We start from the raw sequence: 26,421 nt of genomic DNA on the forward strand, positions 1-26,421 counted from the left end.
GTTGGAAGTAAGTGTGGTTCTTAGACATAACGGACTATAGCCCGGTGTGGTGGCTCACACTTGTAATTCCAGCAGCTCAGGAGTTCAAGGCTGCAGTGAGCTGTGATCACACCACTGCATTCCAAGCAGGGCGGCAGAGTGAGACCCTGTCCCCATATATATGAAATGGATTACAATGTATCAAAGATTCAAAGCCTGTTTGTCACGTGAAAATCTTAAAACTGGAGTCTAGTTTTGGTAAAGATATTTGCTGTTTGAATAAAATGAACAAATATTTGACAAACTTTATAGTTTTCTGCTTTCGTATATCTTATGTTGTTTTTCAGAAATTTCATCTGTGTAAAGATATGTCAATATCTTTGAAAGAATGTTTTGATTGAGTAGGCCACAAATTAGTAGTCTAGGGCAGGGGTCAGCATACTTGAGCCCATTGCTTCTTTTTATAGATACAAATACAGTTTGTTAGAGCATAGCATGCATATACATTTATGTGTTGTTCATGGCAAATTTGAACTACAATAGCAGAATTTAGTCTTGCAGCAGAGACTGTATGGTCCACAAAGCCCAAAATATTTACTCTCTGGCTCTTTATAGAAAAAGTTGGCAGACCCCTAGTTTAGAAACAGATAAAACTTCTCATATCTGGCCAGGTGTGGTGGTTCATGCCTGTAATCCCAGAACTTTGGGAGGCTGGGGCAGGCAGATCACCTGAGCCTTAGGAGTTCAAAATGAGCTTGGGCAACATGGTGAAACCCCTTCTCTACAAAAAAAAAAAAAAAAAAAAAAAACAAGAATTAGCTGAGCATGGTGGCATGTGCCTGTAGTCCTAGCTACTTGGGAGGCTGCGGTGGAAGAATCATCTGAGCCCAGGGAGGTCAAGGCTGCACTGAGCCATAGTTTTGCTACTACACTCCAGCCTGGGTGACAGCAAGACCCTGTCTCAAAACAAAACAAAAAAACTTGTTTTGTTTTCTTTGGCATGTATTTTTGATCTAATGATTAAAGTCAGCAAGCAGTTCTGTAATCCAGACCACCACCTTGATGATGTATTTCTTTGTAGAAAATCTTCAAAGACTATTCTTAACCTTCCTATTTATAGAAGTTGTTTTCTGAGTCCTTAACATTTTTTGTGTTCTGTCCTCAACACCATTTTCCCCAAGATAATGTCCTTTAATTATCCCTCTCTTTGTTCTCACCCTACACTTCAATATTTACCCTACACCTAAAAAGTTTCGGTACAATGTGGAGAGTGAATCCTTCTGATATGTTCTTAAAAGTATCCTTTTTATTTAGTTGATCTAATACTAACTTTTCAAATTCATTACATGTGTTGTGAATTTTGAATTAATTTTTAAAATGAAAATCACATTATTCTTTTTACATCTATGAAGGTTTTTAACATGTGGAACTAAACTTCTATACCTTTGGACTTCATCACATACAAATTCTGTTCCTGGAACAGTTACCAAAAAAGGATATGTCATGGAAAGAATAGTGCTACAGGTAATGGTTACTTCTTGACATGTAGAGAAGTGTAAATTGAAATTTCTTCATAAAATGTGTGTGCGTATACCATGACTTGGGTTGTTAAAGAAACCTAACTGATCTTGTTTTAATCTCAGGATCTATCTTCTATTTTAATATCAATATTTCTGAGAAGCAGTAAAACATGCACTGTACTCATCCCAAGAAATATGTATGTGCTATTGAGAATTACCAACAATGGTAATCAATTGCAACAAGAAGCATTAATTTAATATTCAATGTAAATACACCCTGATTGCTAAGAAAAAATCTATTGTCTTAAAGACAAAGAGGTTAATGTGACAAATATGTAGACTCTAATTTGATCAATTTCTGTTAAATTTTAAAGGTTGATTTTCCTTCTCCTGCATTTGATGTAATTTATACAACTCCTCAAGTTGACAGAAGCAGTATACAGCAACATAACTTAGAAACACTAGAGAATGATATAAAAGGGAAACTTCTTGATATTCTTCATAAAGACTCATCACTTGGGTATGCTCTGTTTATTCTGTTTTGGGCTAAGTATCTCCTATAATGTAAAGGTCAAGTTAAGGCTTACATTAAATATCCTGATTCTGTTCATGATTTATCAGCTTTCTTGGTGTGGAAAGTTTTCTATTTACTTTTTTTCCTTTTTTTTTTTTTAATAATCTACAAAATTTTTGTCTCGAGGGCCAGCTAGTATTTAACTTATTTTTAAAATTATATAAAAAGACTATATAACTGCATAAAAGTTTAGAAATTTGTCAAGTCAAACCTTTTTACTTAAACAAAAAGCAAACAATAGACTGGCAACTATATTTACAATAAATATCAAGAGTTTTTTTAACCGTAAAGAACTTCTTATTAATAAGATTAAAACCAACAACTCAGTAGTCAAGGAGACTAAGTATGAACAAGCAATTTTTTTAGAAAAATACAATGCTTTTAAACAATCTGAAAAGATGTTCAATTTCTCAGTAATCAAGGAAATATAAATTAATTCAAGATACCATCTAACACATCAGAGTGGCAAAAATTAAAATACTTTGTTAAAAGTGTTGATAAGGATATATAAAATGGGAATTACATATTTGCAGAAGTACAAAAAGCTACGTCTCCTTTGGAGAGCAATTTGGCAAAATCTACAAAGTTATAATGTGTATATTCTGTGACCCAGCAATGCCATTTCCAGTTATATAAAACTCTTTTATATTTTCTTATGGAGACAAGAATATTCACTGCAATATTTATTTGGATTATTGAAAAACTGTTTGGAGACTGGGCGTGGTGGCTCATGCCTGTACTCTTGACACTTTGGGAGGCTGAGATGGGAGGATTACCTGAGCCCAGAAGTTGGAGACCAACCCTGACAATATAGTGAGACCCTGTCTCTACAAAAAAATTAAAAGTAGCCAGGCATAGTGTTGTGCATCTATAGTCCCAGCTACTCAGGAGTCTGAGGTGGGAGAATTGCTTGAGCACAGGAGGTCGAGGCTGCAGTGATCCATGATCTCATCACTGCACTGCAGCCTGGGCAACAGAGAACACCCTGTCTCAAAAAAAAAAGAAAAGAAAAATTGATTGGAAATGTCCATCAATAGGGATTAAATTAAGACACATTTATCTGGTACAGAACCATGTAACTATTAAAAATGAGATTATAGACTGAACGTGGTGGCTGACGCTTATAATCCCAGCACTTTGGGAGGCTGAGATGGTGGCACACACCTGTAATCCCAGCTACTTGGGAGGCTGAGGCAGGAGAATCGCTTGAACCCGGGAGGCAGAGGTTGAAGTGAGCCGAGATCGCGCCACTGCACTCCAGCTTGGGTGACAGAGTGAGACTCCGTCTCAAAAATAAATAAAATAAAAATAAATAAAAATGAGATTATAGTTGTATGTACTGTTTAAAATAGGTTAGCTGAAGAAAACCAGGAGTAGAATCGTGTATATAGTGTTATTACCATGAAAATAAAGGAAAAAAGAGGATCTACATATATCCACATTTGTGCCTTTGTATGAATAAACTATCTCTGAAAGATCATACAAGCTTAGATGTTTGCCTCTTGGGAGGGGAATTAGAAGGAGAGAAATTTCACTATGTACCTTTTTCAGTATTTGAATTTTTTCATTACTCCACATGAAATGAATATATATATATATATATATATATATAAATTAAGACACATTTATCTGGTACAGAACCATGTAACTATTAAAAATGAGATTATAGACTGAACGTGGTGGCTGATGCCTATAATCCCAGCACTTTGGGAGGCTGAGATGGTGGCACACACCTGTAATCCCAGCTACTTGGGAGGCTATATATATATATATATATATAGATGGATAGTAAAATAGTGAAACATTTCATTCATGTAAACATTTGTGATTAAGCTTAAAACAATTAGGATCTTCAAGTCCTTTTCATTTTGAGAATTTCTCAATTGAACTGTATAAATATGTTCCAAAATTTTTATAGTAGTATTTTTTTTTTCCATAGCATTCGATTTTATTTGTATGAAATGGATGAAATCCTTGCTGTCTCTTAGGGTGGGATCTGCTTTTTCAGCCTGATTTCTAGTGCCTGGCATCTCATTAGAGCTCAATAAATTTTTATTATACTGAATTATCCTTCATTTTCATAACTAAGGCTCTTTTATCAAGACATAGTCATTTCTTTCAGTTCCCAGATTAGCATTAATTACTGGCATTTGCCGTACATTGCATTTTTCTATTCCAAATTAGTATTAATGATTTTACGAAGAAGTAGCTGTCCCAAATAAATAAATTTCTTCTTTATATTTTTAATCATTGAGATTATATCATCATGCTATCACTGAGAAGTAATTTAATTCTATTATATCTGCAGACTTTCTAAAGAAGATAAAGCTTTTTTATGGGAGAAACGTTATTATTGCTTCAAACACCCAAATTGTCTTCCTAAAATATTAGCAAGTGCCCCAAACTGGAAGTGGGTTAATCTTGCCAAAACTTACTCATTACTTCACCAGTGGCCTCCATTGTACCCACTAATTGCATTGGAACTTCTTGATTCAAAGTAAGTCAAATACATTTATTTGCTATTGTTTTATTGTCAGTTTTTCCATTAAGGTATGTTGCCAGAAGTATTTCCTTTCCTTTTAACATGAAAGCAATTCAATATAATGCAAATGTGTAAATGTATATTTGTAAAAACATATCTTCTGCATTGAAGTTGTCAGTAAAGCATTTCATGTCCTTTAGAACTAGCCTAAAGAAAGGGTTAGGTTGTAAATTTTGAATAATTTATATTTTTATGATGTGGGCCAAAATTAATTTTTGTAAACTTAAGATTCCTAAATAGGCCAGGCACGGTGGCTCATGCCTGTAATCCCAGGACTTTGGGAGGCCGAGGCAGGCGGATCACAAGGTCAGGAGATCGAGACCATCCTGGCTAACACAGTGAAACCCCAGCTCTACTAAAAAATAGAAAAAATTAGCCTGGCATGGTGGGCGCCTGTAGTCCCAGCTACTAGGGAGGCTGAGGCAGGAGAATGGCGTGAACCCGGGAGGCGGAGCTTGCAGTGAGCTGAGATCGCGCCACTGCACTCCAGCCTGGGCGACAGAGCGGGACTCCATCCTCCCCCCAAAAAAAAGACTCCTAAATAATCCCTAAATTGAATCTGTATAGCACAATAAGATTGTCTTCTTACAAAGAGAAGGCATACATTGCTTTTGTATAAAAGAGATATCTTAGTGTTCTTTGTCAGGACCAGATTGAGATTGTGTTTTCAGGAAATAGAGCTTCACTGGAAAGAAATCACTGTCCAATCTTGATTTTATGGTAATCTTCTAGATTTGCTGATCAGGAAGTAAGATCCCTAGCTGTGACCTGGATTGAGGCTATTAGTGATGATGAGCTAACAGATCTTCTTCCACAGTTTGTACAAGTGAGTTTTTTTACTAGATTACCTCCCTTTATACTTTCACTCTAGTTTTTGATGGGAACTTGCTAAGGGATCCCCCTTCTGTTTAGGTTAAAGGTAGTTTTGTAGTGTGGGAACACTGAGGGGCATTGCATTTGGATTTAGTGTGAATTTTTTCCCACTATTGTCATCTGCCATATTTGAATATTGTATACAGGTACCTGTATTTTTAGTTTTCAGACTTTTTAGAACAAACCTGACTTGAGCTTTTCCTTGATTTTTCTTTACTGGTGAGTTGAACATAGCTAACGAATGTTATTCTATACTTTTGTGCTTGATTTATTCATTTGGCATAGGTTAATTCATCTATCTAATTTTTATAAGTATCATCTTTCATCAGTAAGAGTAATACTTGCTTTATATAGTTTCTCTTTTGATAGTTTTATTGGAACAATTTAGCATGGGGACGGACCACTAATAATTCTTACTTTCTTTTACGTGTAGGCTTTGAAATACGAAATTTACTTGAATAGTCCATTAGTGCAATTCCTTCTGTCCAGGGCATTGGGAAATATCCAGATAGCACACAATTTATATTGGTAAGATTTAAATTCTATTAATTACAGTATTTCCATTCCTAGAATTTATAGAAATGCCATACTCTGTAAGTCTAAATGGCATGCCACACTACTTATTGTGGATACCAGATATTTTATTGAAGTTATTATTTTTAAAGGAGCTAAATTTACCCTCTAATGCAAAAATTTGAAAACCCTCATTGCAAAAATTTGGTATCTTACAGCTCTATAATAATGAATGGGTTTTGACTTGCTTATGTAGCTTAAAATAAATTTCTGGTTATCAAAAATTGAGGCCAAGCGTGATGGCTTATGCCTGTAATCCCAGCACTTTGGGAGGCTGAAGCTAGTGGATCGCTTGATCTCAGCAGATTGAGATCAGCCTGAGCAACATGGTGAAACCTCATCTCTACCAAACATACAAAAAAAATTAGCCGAACATGGTGGTGTGTGCCTGTAGTCCCAGCTAGTTGGGATGCTGAGGTGGGAGGATTGCTTGAGCCTGGGAGGTGGAGGTTGCAGTGAGGCAAGATCACACCACTGGACTCCAGCCTGGGCAACAGAGCCAGACCTGGTCTCAAAAAAAAAAAAAATTGAACTTATTTTTCCAAGAGGTTCACCTAGTTCTTAGAAGTGACTAACATAAATATTTTGCTGTATTAGGCTTCTCAAAGATGCCCTGCATGATGTACAGTTTAGTACCCGATACGAACATGTTTTGGGTGCTCTCCTGTCAGTAGGAGGAAAACGACTTAGAGAAGAACTTCTAAAACAGACGAAACTTGTACAGCTTTTAGGAGGAGTAGCAGAAAAAGTAAGGCAGGCAAGTGGATCAGCCAGACAGGTATGTACCCATAAAAGGTAATATAAATGTGTTGATGTTAAAGGAAGGATCTTTATGGTGCTGACTGATTAAGTTGCTACTCTTTGTTGGTAGACTCCCAGTAGAACTCTAACTATACCCATGCTATTTGGGGCAGATAAATTCAAAGATTGTTTAAAATATATAGGAATATATTTCACAACCTGTTAAAATCAGTGATTTTCCCATGCTTATTTATTTCCATGCTTATTTATTCCTTTCTGATGAAAATTGTTTTCTTGAATTCCTTTATCTCCATTATCAAAGTCCACAGTATTTTCATCACACCAGAAAGAAAGCATGTCCCCATTTTCCCCTCCCAGCTGCTAAACTGTTTTCTGTCAATATGGATACGTCTATACTTCTATATGAATATTCTGGACACTTCATGGCCTTTTCTATCTAGTTTCTTTCACTTAGCATGAAGTTTTCAGAGTTCATCTATGTTCCAGTATGTTTACTACATGCCGTTTTTGGTTGAATAATATTCCATTGTGTGGATATACCACATTTTGTTTAAACATTCATCAGTTGGTGGACATTTGGGTTGTTTCCACTTTTTGACTATTAATAATAATACTGCTGGCTGGGCACGGTGGCTCACACCTGTAATCTCAGCACTTTGGGAGGCCCAGGCAGGCAGATCACGAGGTCAGGAGATCAAGACCATCCTGGTTAACAAGGTGAAACCTCATCTCTACTAAAAATACAAAAAATTAGCCAGGCATGGTGGCGGGCACCTGTAGTCCCAGCTACTCGGGAGGCTGAGGCAGGAGAATGGTGTGAACCCAGGAGGCGGAGCTTGCAGTGAGCCGAGATTGCGCCACTGCACTCCGGCCTAGGCGACAGAGCGAGACTCCGTCTCAAAAAAAAAAAAAAAAGAATAATACTGCTATGAATATTCACGTATAAATTTTTGTTTAAACAATTGTTTTCACTTAAGAATGGCATAGCTAGGTCATGTGGTAGTTCTCTACTTAATTTTTGGGGGAATCATTAGAATTATTGTCTGTAGCAGCTATATCATTTTACATTCCCACCAGCAATATAGAAGGGTTCCAGTTTCACCACATCCTCACCAACATTGTTTTTTTTCCTGGTTTTTGATTATAGCCATTCTAGTGGGTGTGAAGCAGTGTTTTGTTGTGGTTTTGATTTGAATTTCCCTAGTGACTAATAATATTGAGCACATTCTCATATGTTTGTTGGCCATTCGTATTTCTTCTTTGGAGAAATATCTATTCAAAGTCCTTTGTCCATTTTAAATTAGACTGTCTTTTTGTTGTTGAGTTGTAAGCGTTATTTATATATTTCAGATACTAGACCTTTATCACATACACTATTTGCAAATATTTTTTTCATTCTGCAGTTGTCGTTTTACTTCCTTAATAGTGTCCTTTAATATATTAATACAGAAATGTTTAACTTTAATGAAGTCCATTTTATCTGTTTTTTTCTTTTGTGGCTCATGGTTTTAGTGTCATATCTAAGAATCCATCATCAAATCTAATGCCATAAAGATGTTCACCTGTGTTTTTTTCTAAGCTTTTCTAGTTTTAGCTCTTATGGTTAGATCTTTGGTCCATTTTGAGTTAATTTTGGTATGTGGTATGAAGTAGAGGCCCAACTTTATTCTTTTGAATGAGGTTATCCAGTTGTCTTACCACCATTTGTTAAAGAGACCCCCCTCCTTCCTCTTGAATGGTTTTGGCATACATGTCAAAAATCAGTTGACCCTGTGCTTGCTTCGGCAACACATACACTAAAATTGGAATGATACAGAGAAGATTAGCATGGCCTTTATACAAGGATTACATGCAAATTCACGAAGTGTTCTGTTAAAATTTTTTAAATAAAAAAAAAGTTGACCACATATATGGGTTTATTTCTAGACTCTCAATTCTATTTCATTCATCTATATGTCTATCCATATGCTATATTTGGTTTTTTTTTTTTTTTTTTTCCTTTTTCCTTGAGACAAGGTCTCTGTTGCCCAGGCTGCAGTGCAGTGGTGTGATCACTATTCACGACAGCCTCAAACTCCTGGGCTCAAGTGATTTTCCCGCTTCAGCCTCCCAAGTAGCTGGGATCACAGGTGTTTGCTGGCTTTTTTTTTTTTTTTTTCTTGTAGGGACAGGGTTTTGCCATGTTGCCCAGGCTGGTCTTGAACTCCTGGGCTGAAGCAGTCCTCCTATTTTGGCCTCCCAAAGTCGTAGGATTGCAGGTGTGAGCCATCCACCCAGCTATCCTTTTTTTAATTACCATAGTTTTATAGTAAGTTTTGAAATTGGACAATGTGAGTCCTCCTACTTTGTTCTTTTTCATTATTATTTTGGCTATTCAGGGGACACTTGCAATTTCATATTAATTTTAGGAACCATGTATCCATTGCTGCAAAAAGGCAGTTGGAATTTTGATAAGAACTATAGATTAATTTGGGGAAGTATTACATACAATCTTAATTATAAACTATTACCTCTATGTACATTGTTTACCTATTTTCTCTTTACTAAACAATACTGCGACGAACTTTGGTTGGTGTGTACATTTTTACTTCTTTGCTAGTATTTCTTTCAGAAAATTCCTACAGGTGAAATAGCTGAGTCAAGAGCAACATATATTTTTAGTTCTAATAGTTGTTACATTGCTCTACAAAAGAAGCTGCACCTGTGTACACCTCTCTCCCTACCAATAAATTATGAAATTGTTTTCTGACACAGGATTTTGTTTTAAATTTTCATTTGATAGGTGAAAAATTGCGCTCATTTTTGTTTGGTTTCTATTTCTTTGACTATTAGTGAGCTTTAACGTTTTTGTATACATTGGTTGGCCAAATGTACCTTTGCTCGCTATATTTATAGCCTTTGGCCATTCTAGTTTTATAGTAAAAATAAGTCTCTTTAGTAACAACCTTTTTTTGACCATTTGACGACTGGGCATTTTATGAATTATATCCACAGCATAACTTGTCTGAAAAATAGATCTTCATTTGCATTATGTACTTACAGTATCACATCTCTTTCTATAGGTTGTTCTCCAAAGAAGTATGGAACGAGTACAGTCCTTTTTTCAGAAAAATAAATGCCGTCTCCCTCTCAAGCCAAGTCTAGTGGCAAAAGAATTAAATATTAAGGTGACACATACAATACTTATAAGTTCATATTACATTTGAAAATAATAGGAAGAAGGCAAATGGGCAGGTATGCTTAAGGCAAACGAAGGTAAAACCTGCATAGGTTGGTTATAAGCGTGGATGGTTGTGATTAGGATCCATATTTATCTTAGCATATTTTTTACCTAACCACCATTCCTGGAAAAAAAAAAAAAAAGTATACAATTATTTACTGCCTTGGGCTTCATTTTTTTAAATTGGTCTCACCGTCTTTTTTTTTTTGTTGAGACAGTGTCTCACTCTGTTGCCCAAGCTGGAGTGCAGTGGTGCGATCTCGGCTCACTGCAACCTCCACCTCCCGGGTTCAAGCAATTCTCCTGCCTTAGCCTCCTGAGTAGCTGGGACCACAGGCACACGCCACCATGCCCAGCTAATTTTTGTATTTTTAGTAGAGATGAGGTTTCACTTTCTTGACCAGGCTGGTCTCGAACTCCTGACCTCGTGATTCGCCTGCCTTGGCCTCCCAAAGGGCTGAGACTACAGGCATGAGCCAACATGCCCAGCCTTTTTTTTTTTTTTTTTTTTTTGAGACGGAGTCTTGCTCTGTCACCCAGGCTGGAATGCAATGGCGCGATCTCAGCTCACTGCAACCTCCGCCTCCCAGGTTCAAACAATTCTGCTGCCCCAGCCTCCCGAGTAGCTGGGATTACAGGTACCTGCCACCATGCCTGGCTAATTTTTTTTGTTTAGTAGAGACGAGGTTTTGCCATGTTGGCCAGGCTGGTCTTGAACTCCTGACCTCAGATGATCCACCCGCCTTGGCCTCCAAAGTGCGGGGATTACAGGCATGAGCCACCATGCCCGGCCAGTCTCACTGTCTTAAATCAGCTTTTTAGTCAGTTTCATTTTAAAAGTAAGATTTGATCATTGCTAATAAAATTTTTAGTTTTTATGAATACTTGCATGGATAATTAATTAAAATAGTACCATAAACAGAAGAATGGAGGTCTCATCTAAGATCACAGTGATTTAGATGAAGGAAAAGGATATCACAAGATGTTGTGTTCTGTTGATGGATTAAGACATTTACAAAGCTCAAACTTTAAAAGTTTGTGTCTCAAGTTTTTGCTTCTCTGCCTAGCAAGAAGATGTTTTAGTCAGATATGCTATGTTTAAGTTTCAAAAAGTATTTTTACATATCTGTTATCTTCCAGAGAGTCTAGAAAAGCAATTCTAAATTAGCCGGGCGTAGTGGCGGGCACCTGTAATCCCAGCTACTCGGGAGGCTGAGGCAGAAGAATTGCTTGAAGCCAGGAGGCAGAGGTTCGACCTTGAACCTGGGAGGCAGTGAGCTGAGATTGCACCACTGCACTCCAGCCCAGGCAACAAAAGCAAACTCTATCTCAAAAAAATAAATAAAATGAAAAAGCAATTCTCATGTGTTAACTTCATTTGCTGCAATTCAAAAGAACAAGTGTTTAGCTGGGCCTGTAGTCCCATCTACTCAGGAGGCTGAGGCAGGAGGATAGCTTGAGCCCAGGAGTTAGAGGTTGCGGGAAGCTATGGTTGCATCACTGCATTCCAGCCTGGGTAACAAAGCAAAACGCTGTCTCTAACAGGAATAAAAATAAAAAATAAATCTAAAAAGAAGACACAAAGGAAGAAGTGAAAGGGGAAATGCGTAGGACAAAAAAAGAAATCTAAATCCATTTTTATTTTTTATTTTTTATTTTATTTTTTTTTGAGGCAGAGTCTCGTGCTGTCGCCCAGACTGGAGTGCAGTGGCCGGATCTCGGCTCACTGCAAGCTCCGCCTCCCGGGTTTGTGCCATTCTCCTGCCGCAGCCTCCCAAGTAGCTGGGACTACAGGCGCCCGCCACCTCGCCCGGCTAGTTTTTTGTATTTTTTAGTAGAGACGGGATTTCACTGTGTTAGCCAGGATGGTCTCGATCTCCTGACCTTGTGATCCGCCCGTCTCGGCCTCCCAAAGTGCTGGGATTACAGGCTTGAGCCACCGCGCCCGGCCATCCATTTTTATTTATCTTTCTAATGCTTAACATGTTGTATTTGCAGTCGTGTTCCTTCTTCAGTTCCAATGCTGTCCCCCTAAAAGTCACAATGGTGAATGCTGACCCTATGGGAGAAGAAATTAATGTCATGTTTAAGGTGAGTAAATAATGTTACTATTTTTTAATGGCAATTTAGAAATTTTTTTATCAAATTACTTTCCCAAAATTGCAAAGGTGATTTTATTTAATATATTTTTAAATTCTTTTATTTATTTATTTTTACACAGTCTTGCTCTGACACTCAGGCTGGAGTGCAGTGGTGCAATCTCGGCTTACTGCAACCTCCACATCCTGGGTTCAAGTGATTCTCCTGCCTCAGCCTCCCAAGTAGCTGAGATTACAGGCACCTGCCACCATGGCCTGCTAATTTTTGTATATTTTAGTAGAGACGGGGTTTCACCATGTTGGCCAGGCTGGTCTCAAACTCCTGACCTCAGGTGATCCACCCACCTCAGCCTCCCAGAGTGCTGGAATTACAGGTGTGAGCCATCATGCCCAGCCAAAAATTTTACGTGTTTTGATCATGATTTGTATAGTTTGAAGAAAGGACGAAGAATTTTAGTTAATTCAGTGAGTTGGACATGTGGAGGTTCATAAAGATTGCTTCTACTGAACCACCTTTGATATATATAATAAATTCCTTTGTACTCAGATCTGGTTTTGAACTCTATATTTTGTTTTATCGATGTAGGTGCCTTTTTCTAAACCAGTAACATCTGTTTTGAATACAAGAATTGTATGTGTTAAGTTTTATTTTTTTAATTTAATTTTTTTTTTTTTTTTTGAGATGGAGTTTGCTCTTGTTGCCCGGGCTAGAGTGCAATGGCGCGATCTCAGCTCACCGCAACCTTCACCTCCCGAGTTCATGCAATTCTCCTGCCTCAGCCTCCCAAGTAGCTGAGATTACAGACATGTGCCACCACATCCAACTAATTTTTTGTATTTTCAGTACAGACGGCGTTTCTCCATGTTGGCCAGGCTGGTCTCGAACTCCTGACCTCAGGTGATCTGCTCGCCTTGGCCTCCCAAAGTGCTGGGATTACAGGCATTAGCCACCGCGCCCAGCCAAGTTTTAATATTTTTTAAGGCAAATTCTCCTTATTCTTTTCCATAATTTTCTTGGCTAGTCTCAGAATGTATTCATTATTATGTGTTTTTAAATTATTTTATCCGGTTTAAAAAAGAAAATGAAAACTTGTTCAGGTTTTAGTTAAAAAGTAATTCATTTTGGGAGGGTTAATTTTTTTAAGTAAACTTTTCATTTTGAGATAATTATAGATTCATAGGCAATTGTAACAAACTGTACAGAGGAATCCTGTGTACTCTTCCTCATAGTAACATCTTGTATAACTGTAGTGCAGTATCACTATCAGGATATTGGCATTGATACAGTCAAAATATAGAGCATTTCATTATCCCATAGATTCTCCATGTTGCCTTTTTAGAAAATTGAATATAGGCCAGTTGCAGTGGTTCACACCTGTAATCCCATCACTTTGGGAGGCCGACGTGGGCAGATCACCTGAGGTCAGAAGTTCGAGACCAGCCTGGCCAACATGGTGAAATCCCATCTCTACTAAAAATACAAAAATTAGCCAGGCATGGTGGCAGGCGCCTATAATCCCAGCTACTCAGGAGGCTGAGGCAGGAGAATCACTTGAACCTAGGAGGGGGAGGTTGCAGTGAGCCGAGAACACCCCTCTGCACTCCAGCCTGGGTGAAAGAGCAAGACTCAGTCTCAATAAATAAATTAAATTAATTAATTAATTAAGTAAGTAAGTAATTGAGTATAATTCACATACCATAAAACTAAAACTTTCAAAGTGTACCGTTCAGGGAACTGAGATATGAAGAGGTTAAGTATCTTTCCCTAGAATGCTGCAGAAAGATAAAAAGGCAGTTCTGTTTTTCTCATCGGTGTGTGCAACCATGCCCACCTAATTTTTGTGTTTTTAGTAGAGGCGGAGTTTCCATCGTGTCGGCCAGGCTGATCTCGAACTCCTGACCTCAGGTGGTCGGCCCACTTTGGCCTCCCAAAGTGCTGGGATTACAGCTTTCATAGCATGTAATCTGTTAAGTCTTTTGGAGATGTACAAGTTTTGTTTTGTTTCCTTGATATCAAGGTTGGTGAAGATCTTCGGCAAGATATGTTAGCTTTACAGATGATAAAGATTATGGATAAGATCTGGCTTAAAGAAGGACTAGATCTGAGGATGGTAATATTCAAATGTCTCTCAACTGGCAGAGATCGAGGTAAGTTTATTAGCTGTGTCTAGATGTCTTATTTTTTTCCTTAAACTTAGCTTAAAGTGTACCTGCCCTAAAGGCTCTGATGCAGATACCCTGGTATCACAGTTGTTTCTTATTTTAATCTAGTGTTACTTTATTGATTGTTGCTCATTATTAAGTCTCTTTTAAAAATAACTTAGTGGCCGGGCATAGTGGCTCATGCCTGTAATCCCAGCACTTTGGGAGGCCGAGGTGGGTGGATCACATGAAGTCAGGAGTTTGAGACCAGCCTGGGCAACATGAGGAAATCCTATTTCTACTAAAAATGCAAAAATCAGCCGGGTGTGGTGGCGTGCCCCTGTAATCCCAGCTGCTCGGGAGGCTGAGATGGGAGAATAGCTTGAACATGGGAGGTGGAGACTGCAGTGAGCCGAGATTGTGTTACTGTACTCCAGCCTTGGTGACAGTGAGACTCTATCTCAAAATAAATTAAAAAAAAATTTTTTTTAAACTTAGTGTAGCCTAAATAAATGCTTTGCAGTAGCCAGAGGTGTCCATTAATTGACCCAGTGAGGATTTTATGGTCTTTAGCTTTTAAACTTAAAAATAATGCCATATCTCTGGGTGCAGTGGTTCTCACCTGTAATCCCAGCGTTTTAGGAGGCCAAGGGCAGGAGGATCACTTGAGTCTAGGAGTTTGAGACCAGCCCGGGCAACACAGGGAGATCCTGTCTCTACAAAAAGAAATAAATAGTCTTAGCTACTCTGGAGGATGGGGTGAAAGGATTACTTGAGCCTGGGAGGTTAAGGCTTCAGTGAACCATGATCATGCTACTGCACTCCAACCCGGGTAACACAGTGAGACCTTGTCTCAAAACCAAATAAATAAATAAGGCCATATCTAAGTTAAATCAACTTTTATTTTATTTTATTTTATTTATTTATTTATTTATTTATTTATTTATTTATTTTATTTATTATTATTTTTTTGAGACGGAGTCTGGCTCTGTCACCCAGGCTGGAGTGCAGTGGCGCGATCTTGGCTCACTGCAAGCTCCGCCTCCTGGGTTTACGCCATTCTCCTGCCTCAGCCTCCCGAGTAGCTGGGACTACAGGCGCCCGCCACCTCGCCCGGCTAGTTTTTTGTATTTTTTAGTAGAGACGGAGTTTCACCGTGTTAGCCAGGATGGTCTTGATCTCCTGACCTTGTGATCCGCCCGTCTCGGCCTCCCAAAGTGCTGGGATTACAGGCTTGAGCCACCGCGCCCGGCCTGATTTTATTTTTGTAAAATAAAATCATACGAAGTTCTTTTCTACTAATAGCAGATTTCTATCTTATTATTTATTGAACCATTTTGAAATAATGAATGTAAAACATCCTAATATCTGATATGCCATCATTATTCTTATTCAACAAATGTTTGTTGTTTACCATCTATAATGGTAAGAATATGTGGTACTTATATTTTAGAAGGAAGCAATAATACGTACAAGTAATCAGAGTATGCTTTAATAAGCTGAAAGCTCTAAAAGTTGTAAAGGCAATACTGTCAGGTTTTAAAGGAAAGATCATCTGCTGTTGGTGGAAATGAGAAACACTTCACAAATTCTGTGCATAGACACTAGGAAGTCACCAGAAAGATAATCATCCTTCCAATATTTGCCATTCAACGTATGCTGAAATGCCTATAATGAAGGGGAATTCACTGCATTTCAAGGCAGTTCATTCTATCCTGTGCAGCTCTGATAGCTATAGATTTCTTTTTCATATTCAGGTGATTAATGGGGACTGAGTCCTGGTGTCTTTTACCCATTGGTTACAGTTCTGTTCAGAGACTATCATATAATTAAATTAAATCCTTCTTCACCCCTACCAGTATTGTGGCCTCAGATTCTGAATTCCAAATTCTTCAGCCATTTATGAAAGATTACATTACCTTATCACCTTATTTTTCTCCTTGCAAATGATTCAGGTAATCTGTTGTCTCTAAGAATGGCACCTGGATTTTGTAGAATACAAAAGGGTGACCATAGTGTCACACATGTGAAACTATTCATAAATAAAATCAGTAAGTCATCATCGTACCAGCTCCTGCTAAGCCATGTCTTGGCCATCCTGTAACTTGTACATTTTCTTTTTCTTTTCTTTCTTTTTTCAGAGATGGGATCTTACTCTGTCTGTCACCCAGGCTGGAGTGCAGTGGTGTGATCATAGCTCACTGCAGCCTCAAACTCCTGGGCTCAAGAAATCCACTTGCCTCAGCCTCCCAAAATTAGCTGGATATGATGGCATGCACCTGTGACATGCCACCACACCCAGCTAACTTTTAAAAGTTTTTCATAAAGACAGGGGTCTCACTATGTTGTCCAGGCCGGCCTCAAACTAGGCTCAAGCAGTCCTACCACCTCAGCCTCCCAAGTAGCAGGGAATGTAGGCATGCACCACTGTGCCCAGCTATGTACTTGTACATTTTTGTATCTTAGAACCATGTGTAGGATGTTAGCTGTTAACTTTGTTATATTTGATACACTACTTTTCTATTCGTTGAGTTCGTTTTAAAACCTGATTTTTGAGTGTTACAGCTCTTTTAGAATTCACATAGCAGAGGCCGGGCACAGTGGCTCACGCCTGTAATCCCAGCACTTTGGGAGGCCGAGGCGGTTGGATCCCTTGAGGCCATAAGTTTAAGACCAGCCTAGCCAACATGGTGAAACCCCACCTCTACTAAAAATACAAAAAATCAGCCAGGCGTGGTGGTGCACGTCCGTAGTCCTGGCTGCTGGGAGGCTAAGGCACGAGAATCACTTGAACCTGGGAGGCAGAGGTTGCAGTTAGCCCAGGTGGCACCACTGCACTCCAGCCTGGAAAACAGAGTGAGACTCTGTCTCAGAAAACAACCAGAAAAAAAGGAACCAAATGAATTCATTCTGCCATATGTAACTAGACTACTAGAATTAGAATCTGGCCCCACATACTTTCTATCCGGGTACGATGGCAGCCTTGGTCAACTTCTGTTTCCTCCAGTCCTTTGTCCAAAGCAGAGCTCTGTTTTCATGTATTTTATTTTAACACAAAAATGCATCTCCTTAATTTTAAAAATATATCAGTTAATTTTTTAATTGTATAAATAATATTTGCATATAGTAGAATACCCAGGTAGTGTATAACAGAATAAATTGAAAAGTGTTCATTTTCTCTCATACCTTCATCCTCAACTCTAGGTACCTTCTTTCCACGATATAACTACTTGTGTAGCCTTCTGGAAATGTTGTGTATATTCTAATATGCACAACCATCTTTCTTTTCAAACACAAAAGTACAGTTCTCCATCTGGATTTTGTCTTTAACATTATTTTTGAGATCTTTCTATCAAAGCACATAATTCCTCCCTTACTGTTTTTTTTTTTGTGTGTAAATATCACATAATTTATTTGTTTGATACTTGATTGCTTTTTTTTTTTTATTTTTTGAGACGGAGCCTTGCACTGTTGCCCAGGCTGGAGTGCAGTGGCGTGATCTCAGCTCACTGCAAGCTCTGCCTCCTGGGTTCACGCCATTCTCCTGCCTCAGCCTCCTGAGTAGGTGGGACTACAGGCGCCTGCTACCATGCCTGGCTAATTTTTTGTACTTTTAGTAGAGTTGGGGTTTCACTGTGTTAGCCAGGATGATCTGGGTCTCCTGACCTCGTGATCCGCCTGCCTTAGCCTCCCAAAGTGCTGGGATTACAGGCATGAGCCACCGTGCCTGGCAGATACTTGTTTTAAAGGAGTCAGAGAGAAAATAAAAAACAATTTGTTCAGCCAGGCATTTATATTTCAATTAGGAGGCCAAAACATATACTTGAGATTTAATCATATCACAAGGTCAGTCTTCATCTGTTCTTCCTTTGAAAGTACTAGTGTATTCTGGAAGATTCTTATCTTGCCCAAATATATAATTAAAGAAATTTTTTTGTGCTGAAGTGGGATAGTGTGTATCTTATATGTAACTTGACCAGCTAGGTCAGTGTCTTCTTGTTTGTAATTAAAACAGTTTTCCTCGCTGGGCACGGTGGCTCATGCCTGTAATCCCAGCACTTTAGGAAGCCAAGACAGGCAGATCACTGAAAGTTGGAAGTTCAAGACCAGCCTGGCCAACATGGTGAAACCCCATCTCAACTAAAAAAAAAAAAATACAAAAATTAGCCGGGCATGGTGTTGGGCACCTGTGATCTCAGCTAGTTTTCCTTTGGGGATTAGTACATGGATGTATAGACTAGAGAGTCTCAAATAGTCAAAATTGATGTTTACATGTTAGATACTTTTGAAAATAAAGAATAAGGGATTAGTACATGGATATACAAACTAGAGAGTCTCAAATAGTCAAAATTGAAGTTTACATGTTAGATACTTTTGAAAATAAAGAATAATTTTGAGGCCGGGCGCGGTGGCTCAAGCCTGTAATCCCAGCACTTTGGGAGGCCGAGACGGGCGGATCACGAGGTCAGGAGATCGAGACCATCCTGGCTAACACGGTGAAACCCCGTCTCTACTAAAAATACAAAAACTAGCCAGGTGAGGTGGCGGGCGCCTGTAGTCCCAGCTACTCCGGAGGCTGAGGCAGGAGAATGGCGTAAACCCGGGAGGCGGAGCTTGCAGTGAGCTGAGATCTGGCCACTGCACTCCAGCCCGGGCTACAGAGCAAGACTCCGTCTCAAAAAAAAAATAAAAAATAAAAAAAATAATTTTGATTGGTGGCCAGACTTGATTTTTTTTTTGACGACACGGTCTTGCTGTCACCCAGGCTGGAGTGCAGTGGTGTCATCTTGACTTACTGCAACCTCTGCCTCCTGGGTTCAAGTAATTCTCATGCATCAGCCTCCCAAGTAGCTGGGACTGCAGGTTTGTGTCACCATGCCTGGTTAATGTTTGTATTTTTAGTAGTGGTGGGGTTTTGCTGTGTTGGCCAGGCTGGTCTCAAACTCCTGAGCTCAAGTGATCCACCCACCTCAGCCTCCAAAAGTTCTGGGATTATAGGCATGAGCCACCATGCCTGGCCAGACTTGATTTTTTTTTTTTTTTTTGAGATAGAGTATGGCTCTGTTGCCCAGGATAGAGCTACTGCACTCCAGTAGCTCTATCTTGGCTCAGTGCAACCTCTGCCTCCCGGGTTCAAGCAATTCTCCTGCCTCAGCCTCCTGAGTAGCTGGGATTACAGGTGCCCACCACCATGCCCAGCTAATTTTTGTATTTTTAGTAGAGACAGGGTTTTGCCATGTTGACCAGGCTGGTCTCAAACTCCTGACCTTAAGTGATCCACCCGCCTCGGCCTCCCAGAGTGCTGGGATTGCAGGCGTGAATCACTGCACCCAGCCAGACTTGAATTTTTTTGAAAGTAACAATTGCTAGTTGGTTTCTTATGTCAAAGATTGAAAACTAACTTTTTAAAAGGCATGCAGCTATAAAAAAGAATGAGTTCATGTCCTTTGCAGGGTCGTGAATGAAGCTGGAAGCCATCATTCTCAGCAAACTAACACAGGAACAGAAAACCAAACACCTCATGTTCCCACTCATGTGGGAGTTGAACATTGAGCACACGTGGACACAGGGAGGGGAACATCACACACTGGGGCCTGTTGGCAGGTTGGAGGCAAGGGGAGGGAGGACAAATACCTAATGTATGCGGGGCTTAAAACCTAGATGACGGGTTGATAGGTATAGCAAACCACCATGGCACATCTTTACCTATGTAACAAACCTGCACATTATGCACGTGTATCCCAGAACTTAAAGTAAAATTTAAAAAGTAATAATTTTAAAAAATGTTTAAAGGCTTACTTTGGGGAGACAGTTTTACTTAGCTTAATATTTTATTGTTAAAGGCATGGTGGAGCTGGTTCCTGCTTCCGATACCCTCAGGAAAATCCAAGTGGAATATGGTGTGACAGGATCCTTTAAAGATAAACCACTTGCAGAGTGGCTAAGGAAATACAATCCCTCTGAAGAAGAATATGAAAAGGTAATTAGCATGTCTCCTCATTCCAAAAAGCTTTGTCAAAAATGTATTACAGGCCGGGTGTGGTGGCTCAAGCCTGTAATCCCAACACTTTGGGAGGCCGAGATGGGCGGATCACGAGGTCAGGAGATTGAGACCATCCTGGCTAATAACACGGTGAAACCCCGTCTCTACTAAAAAAATATGAAAAACCAGCCGGGTGAGGTGGTGGGCGCCTGTAGTCCCAGCTAGGAGGCTGAGGCAGGAGAATGGCGTGAACTCGGGAGGCGGAGCTTGCAGTGAGCTGAGATCCTGCCACTGCACTCCAGCCTGGGTGACAGAGCGAGACTCCGTCTCAAAAAAAAAAAAAATGTATTACAAAGGTTTTAAGTGCTTTCATTTTCCAGCTCTGGTGACTAAATAATCATTAAGTCAGGAAAAGAGCGTCTTTTTCTAAGTATAGGAAAGAATATAAAACAGAATGCATTTAATGGCAGGAATCTGAGTGAAACCAATGCTAAATTACGCCCCCCAAAAATTCTAAACACATACTTAGAGGCTAGCAAAACAGGCATTTTTCTAACCCAGAATGTTATATTTCCCAAAGATCTTGGAAGAAGTTAGGGAAATAAGTAAAACGGGCTGCATCATGTGGTATTTAAGAACATAAATTAGGGGCCAAACTCTCTGGGTTTGACTTCAGATCCCAAGTCACTCAGCAGCAGCAGGGCCTTATGCAAATTATTATTAGTATTATTTATTTATTTTTTTTTTTTTTTGAGATGGAGTCTCGCTTTGTCGCCCAGGCTGGAGTGCAGTGGCGCGATCTCGGCTCACTGCAAGCTCCGCCTTCCGGGTTCATACCATTCTCCTGCCTCAGCCTCCCGAGTAGCTGGGACTACAGGCACCCGCCACCACGCCCAGCCAATTTTTTGTATTTTTAGTAGAGACGAGGTTTCACTGTGTTAGCCAGGATGGTCTCAATCTCCAGACTTCGTGATCCGCCTGCCTCGTCTCCCAAAGTGCTGGGATTACAGGCGTGAGCCACTGCACCCAACCTATGCAAATTTTTTACCATCTTTGTGACTCAGTGACCTCTGCTATAAAGTATTGTATATATTATGGTATTATAGCATATACTATGGCTGTAAACATAAGCATTGAGATTTTTGTGAAAATTAAATGACTTAATGTATATGAAGTACTGCATAATGAAAGTTGTATAATTGATAGCTCTTATTATTGGAAACATCAATTTTCTGTTTTGCTATTATTTAGAGTTACATATGAGGAAAGGGCAATTTTTCAGGACATAAGCCCTCTAATGATCCTAACTTGGCCTAAGGAAGACCCAAGAAAACTGAGTGATGATGTAGGAAGACTCCTGTTTTAATGTCATGGAGCTGCCTATTTTATGTTTCATTAATGGATCACCTTTATAGACATACACGTGCCATCTGTTGACCTACAAAGCTAATGCAGGGGAATTTTGACCTTTGTTAGATCTTTTAAACTGTGAGATCACTCCCTTTTCATACTTCTTTGTGGTCTGGGGAAAAAAAGCAGTGCAGCAGAAGCCAGTACGTGTTTTAGTAATGTTGGCCCTTTTGTGATTCCTGGTAAGGAAATAATTGCCAAGTAGCATACATTAAGCATCTTTTATGAATTTGGCTTTTTAATGTGATTTAATTAGTAAGAGGGAATATAACTTAGTGAAGTCATATTGCCTGGATTTGAATCCTCACTCTGCTACTTAATAATCTTGGGCAAACAACCTCTCTGTTTCAGTTTTCCATCTGTACAATGGTTATGATGATAGTACCGAAGTCATTGATTGATGTGAGATTCTTCTAAATATGTTAATGTATATACACACACATACATATATACACATACAGAGAAGTGCCTGGTTTGTGCTAAATGCTGTATAAACATTTGCTGTTATCATCATTGGTAATGATTTCTGGGAAATTAACTACATGGGCAAGTCAGACCAAATGAATTTACCACTCAGAAATACATTATTTTGTACAACTAAACTAAATACACATTCTTTATATTAAAGAAAAAGCTCATTGTATGTGTGTCTTGCTGTATTCTTCTATGTGATATTATATTAGTAATTTTAATAATCCCCAGGAGAGGGAGTACTTAAGATGACACACAGGGAATCACCACATGGGAAACAAACACATTACTTGTATTCTTGGATGTTTTCAGATATAAGCTGATTTTCCTTACACATGTCTTCCCTGCAGGCAGAGGAAAAAAAGCAAAAATATTCTATCCATTATGTTTGTGGAATCCTGCACCTCCCCGATTCTAAGCAGCAGAGTCAGTGAGGTGCAGGATTCCACAAACATGATGCTTAAAAACTGTTCGAAGGCAGCATGTACCTAAGTAGGGACTGGTAGGGATCCCAGACTTTTAAAAGAGAAAAGCTAGAGAAGGGGCAGTAACCAGCCTTAGAAGAGTGTTTTTGTTTTTGAAATATGAAAAGATTGGCTTTTATTACTATATCCCAATTTGTATGCTATTGAGAGAGTGGATTACAATAGTGTTTTTAAAGAGTGATAAATTACTTTAATACTTATAAATTCTGCCTCCTTTAAAAATAATTCATTTTCTAAAATAATTGTATATGTTTTTTATAGGCTTCAGAGAACTTTATCTATTCCTGTGCTGGATGCTGTGTAGCCACCTATGTTTTAGGCATCTGTGATCGACACAATGACAATATAATGCTTCGAAGCACGGGACACATGTTTCACATTGACTTTGGAAAGTTTTTGGGACATGCACAGATGTTTGGCAGCTTCAAAAGGTATAATGTTATTATTGCTGTTGCCAAAGAAATGAGACACTTCTTGTTTCACAAATTAATGTTTGTCTCAAGCTTTGCCTTTTGCCTTCTGCGTTTTGCCTTGTGGCTCCATTTGAACATAACTGGGGATGAAAAAGGCCCAAAGATGTGACCTTACCTGGTAGACAAGAATGTGTGTAAGTGTGTATAAACTTTTTTTTTTTTTTTCGTCGTTGTTGTTGTTTGTTTTTTTGGTTTTTTTTGAGAAGGAGTCTTGCTCTGTTGCCCAGGCTGGAGTGCAATGGCGCGATCTCGGCTCACTGCAAGCTCCGCCTCCCGGGTTCACGCCATTCTTCTGCCTGCAGGAGTAGCTGGGACTACAGGCGCCCGCCACCATGCCCGGCTTCTTTTTTTGTATTTTTAGTAGAGATGGGGTTTCACTGTGTTAGCCAGGATGGTCTTGATCTCCTGACCTCGTGATCCACCCGCCTCAGCCTCCTAAAGTGCTGAGATTACAGGCCTGAGCCACCACGCCCAGCTAAACTTTGTTGAAATGAATTAAGGTACATATATATTTTTTTTATCTAGTTAGCAGTAACTCTTAGAAAGAAATGGTTTCGTGTGTATATAACAGCAGTAAGTAGTTTTCTATGTTTGTAACTACTGTTTGTTCTCTCTTTGGGTATGTGGATTTATAAATATCACCTTATTTTCATATATAAGGAAATTTCGTACATAAGTTCTCTCTAAATAATGAGATTATTATGTGATAGCTTTCTTGAAAATGTTATTTTAAAGAATTATAGAAATTCAAAAGTGTGGTATTAAGTTTCCTAGTTAGAAGTGGCTGTACCTCAGATAGCTTAGTTTAATAATCATGTAATAGCACTATTGGAGTATCTGCTGTAAATAATATTTTATATGTACTTTCATTTTAAATAGGGATCGGGCTCCTTTTGTGCTGACCTCTGATATGGCATATGTCATTAATGGGGGTGAAAAGCCCACCATTCGTTTTCAGTTGTTTGTGGACCTCTGCTGTCAGGCCTACAACTTGATAAGAAAGCAGACAAACCTTTTTCTTAACCTCCTTTCACTGGTAACTATTCTTTATAAGCACTTAATTAGTTTTATATTAATGCATCTATGTTTCAATACCTAAAAAAGATTATTTTGTGATTTTGGAATAAAATTTGCTGTAGTCACAAATGCCAGATACATTATTGCTCAGATATTTTAAACTTACTGCCATGTGAAATAAGCCAGACACAAGAGGACCTACTGTCTGACTCCGTTTGTATAAAATACAAAAAATAAGTCAGTAGAGTGGCTCCCCTTGGGATGGGAAGTATTAGTAACTGGACCCCAAGACAGGCATCTGAGATGCTAATGAATGTTTTGTGTATTAATATGGGTATGAATTGTGAACATTCACTCAGCTGTACAATGAAGATTTCTGTACTTTCCTCGGTATATATTATAGTTAAGTAAAAAGTAAAAAACACAAACCCACTATGATTATTGTGACTAAATTGATACAGTAATAAACAGAAGGCTACAATTAAGTGAAATAACTCAGAAAGTTAAATATTGTGTGTTCTCACTTATAAGTGGAAGTTAAATGATATGTCTACATGGACATAAAGAGTAGAATAATAGACACTTGGAGACTTGGGAGGATAGGAAGGGGGATGGCGGATGGGAGATGAGAAGTTACTTAGTGGGTACAACGTATACTATTCAAGTGATGCACTAAAAGCCCAGACTTTACCACTATGTGATACATATATGTACCAAAATTGTACTTGTACGCCCTAAATCTATAAAAGTAAAAACAGTGGCCTAGGCCGGGCATAGTGGCTCATGCCTGTAATCCCAGCACTTTGGGAGGCTAAGGCAGGCGGATTGCTTGAGGTCAGGAGTTCGAGACCAGCTTGGCCAACATGGCAAAACCCCATCTCTATCAAAAAAAAAAAAAAAAAAAAGTTTGCCGGGCATGGTGGTGCATACCTGTGATCCAGCTACTCAGGAGGCTGAGGCATGAGAATTGCTTAAACCTGGGAGGCAGAGGATGCAGTAAGCCAAGATCGCATCACTGCACTCTAGTCTGGGCGACAGAGTGAGACCCTGCTCCCTTCCTCCCCCCTTCCCCAAAGAAAGAGCCTAGACAAAAGGAGATCTGGATCTCACAGGTTTAATTCTATAAACTGGGTGTGTGACCACCAACAAATTGCTTGACTTCCTTGGCATCCATTTCCTTATTCGTAAGATAATCACCTAGGTCCCCAATACACTAATGAACCCCTCAAGACTGATTGTTTTTGTTTGCTTCAGTTCTGATTACTTGAGCAGCCCACAGGAAGGAGTGAGGAACACATTTTTTAAAAAATTTAACTCACAGAACTTTTTGTTTTCTTATTTTTGTTTTCTTCTACAGATGATTCCTTCAGGGTTACCAGAACTTACAAGTATTCAGGATTTGAAATATGTTAGAGATGCACTTCAACCCCAAACTACAGATGCAGAAGCTACAATTTTCTTTACTAGGTAAAGCATATTTAAGTGTATTGCAGAAGGAACATAAAATTTTGCTTTGATTTGTTTTATCTTAGTTTAAACAAATGCTATTTATCAAAATTCGGATTTATAGGAACAAATTCTGATTCACAGTAATTGCACATAGTAGGCTGTCAAAAGTTTATTTGCTAATAAATGCAAAGGATTTGCAATAATTTTAAAAATATACTTATTTGTCTCAAAATATCTCAAGGTTTATTTAATATGTAATTTCAATGATAAAAACATTTTTCTACAGTGCCATATACCATCTTTTTTAATTTTTTATTTTGAGACTGAGTCTTGCTGTTTCATCCAGGCTAGAGTGCAGTGGCGCAATCTCAGTTCACTGCAACCTCTGCTTCCTGGGTTCAAGCAATTCTCCTGCCTCAGCCTCCTGAATACCTGGGACTACAGGCACATACCACTAAGCCCAGCTAATTAAAGTCTGTTTCTAAAATGTTATCTGTACTAATCTATTTTTCAGGATTTTGTCTTAACAATTTCCATGGAGACCTTTGGTGTTTTTAATCCAGCAAACCCTGGTCACTGCTCCAAGTAAACTATTATATGGCATAGTACTTGAAACACATATACCAATGACTGGTATTTGAATTTGTTATTGCTTTAAAAACAGATCTTCCGGCCAGGCGCAGTGGCTCATGCCTGTAATCCCAGCACTTTGGGAGGTCTAAGCGGGCTGATCACCTGAGGTTGGGAGTTCAGGACCATCCTGACCAACATGGAGAAATCTAGTCTGTACTAAAAATACAAAATTAGCTGGGCATAGTGTTGCATGCCTGTAATCCCAGCTACTCAGGA

General features: G+C 38.9%; 2 non-coding genes across 8 annotated transcripts in view; both read left to right on the top strand.

Annotated features, from left to right (window-relative positions):
• Window positions 1-26,421, top strand: part of LOC101865224 (phosphatidylinositol 4-phosphate 3-kinase C2 domain-containing subunit alpha) — a 118,769-nt gene that overhangs the window by 80,672 nt on the left and 11,676 nt on the right. For 6 of the 7 annotated variants that reach the window (XR_010580872.2, XR_010580870.2, XR_006692257.3 and 3 more), the window contains 13 exons: window positions 1,392-1,503; window positions 1,874-2,019; window positions 4,382-4,570; window positions 5,348-5,441; window positions 5,922-6,016; window positions 6,659-6,839; window positions 9,886-9,990; window positions 12,042-12,134; window positions 14,161-14,290; window positions 20,128-20,264; window positions 22,895-23,064; window positions 23,986-24,142; window positions 25,481-25,590. This is a non-coding gene — a transcript (phosphatidylinositol 4-phosphate 3-kinase C2 domain-containing subunit alpha). The remainder of the gene's footprint in view (window positions 1-1,391; window positions 1,504-1,873; window positions 2,020-4,381; window positions 4,571-5,347; window positions 5,442-5,921; window positions 6,017-6,658; window positions 6,840-9,885; window positions 9,991-12,041; window positions 12,135-14,160; window positions 14,291-20,127; window positions 20,265-22,894; window positions 23,065-23,985; window positions 24,143-25,480; window positions 25,591-26,421) is intronic. The other variant, XR_006692258.3, reaches the window with a different exon arrangement.
• Window positions 8,596-8,707, top strand: LOC123568879 (U6 spliceosomal RNA). Its single transcript, XR_006692439.2, has one exon. It is a non-coding gene; the product is annotated as a U6 spliceosomal RNA (small nuclear RNA).

The sequence above is a fragment of the Macaca fascicularis genome, chromosome 14 (assembly GCF_037993035.2).
Source record: "Macaca fascicularis isolate 582-1 chromosome 14, T2T-MFA8v1.1".
Classification (NCBI taxonomy): domain Eukaryota; kingdom Metazoa; phylum Chordata; class Mammalia; order Primates; family Cercopithecidae; genus Macaca; species Macaca fascicularis.